Raw genomic sequence first — 1,051 nt, forward strand, 5'->3', positions numbered from 1 at the left:
GACGGAACTAATTTCTCATGCTCATTTAAATACAAAATGTTCAAAATATATGTTAAAGTAAGAAATGTTACTGGTTAAAGTTTTGGTTCAAGGTAGACTAAAGTTTTGGTTTGTGGTAGTTTCTTGTTACATAAGCTAGAAACTTAGTACATATGTTTACTATAAAGTGAACTGTTTAAAAGTTATGTCAAATTAGGATTTTCATCAAGATTTCACAGTTCACTGACCATAGAAATGTAATAGGTCAAAATTTTGGGTCAAGGCAGATAACATTTTTGATTCAGGTAATTAGTGATTATATCAACTTTAAACTTTTCATTATTTAGCAAATTAGGGTTTTTGACCAAGATTTCACGGTTTATGGAAAATGGAAATGTGAAAATATGCGTTGGGGGCATATTATTCTTAAGAATATATTCTTGTTATATTTATTGTTTATCTTTGAGTTTCGAAATTTTCATCAATTCTACTTTTTGCTGTTTAAGGCAGTTTTGCATCAATATTGCAAGTTTGTCATGTTTCTGTAATCAAATTGCATAAAAGAATATCTTCAACCTAAATGAATTAATTTAGATCTGATACTAGAGGTAATTGGTACTTCTAATGTCGATATGATAGCTTTTGTTACCCTGATTCGAAAAATATATTGTTTCCATATACTTTTGTTGCAATAATCGAAACAATTTCAGGTTTACAAAATATCACTTCCAGTTCACACTGAATCTACAAATATATGCTTTCTACGTGCTTTCTATGAAATCAGTGCAAAAAATACCACCTCTGGATTACGCAAGGTGACTTCCAGATGACCCTTTTCAAAGTTGTATGTCATCAAGCTAATGCAAAACACCTTATGGCTTTTTAATATACCAGTATCAAGTTACAACAAATGTCAGAATCTAGAACGTCAAATCTAACTTTGACCTTGACCTCAATTAACGGGAATTTCCCTTAAATCAAAAGACACCAGGTCAATGGTATGTGTGGTTAAGAAGTTATCCTACCAAACAGCTGATTTTGAATATAAAAGGGGTAAAATCCGATATAAAGT

Source organism: Mytilus californianus, unplaced genomic scaffold, assembly GCF_021869535.1.
Source record: "Mytilus californianus isolate M0D057914Y unplaced genomic scaffold, xbMytCali1.0.p SCAF_10, whole genome shotgun sequence".
In the NCBI taxonomy this organism is placed as follows: domain Eukaryota; kingdom Metazoa; phylum Mollusca; class Bivalvia; order Mytilida; family Mytilidae; genus Mytilus; species Mytilus californianus.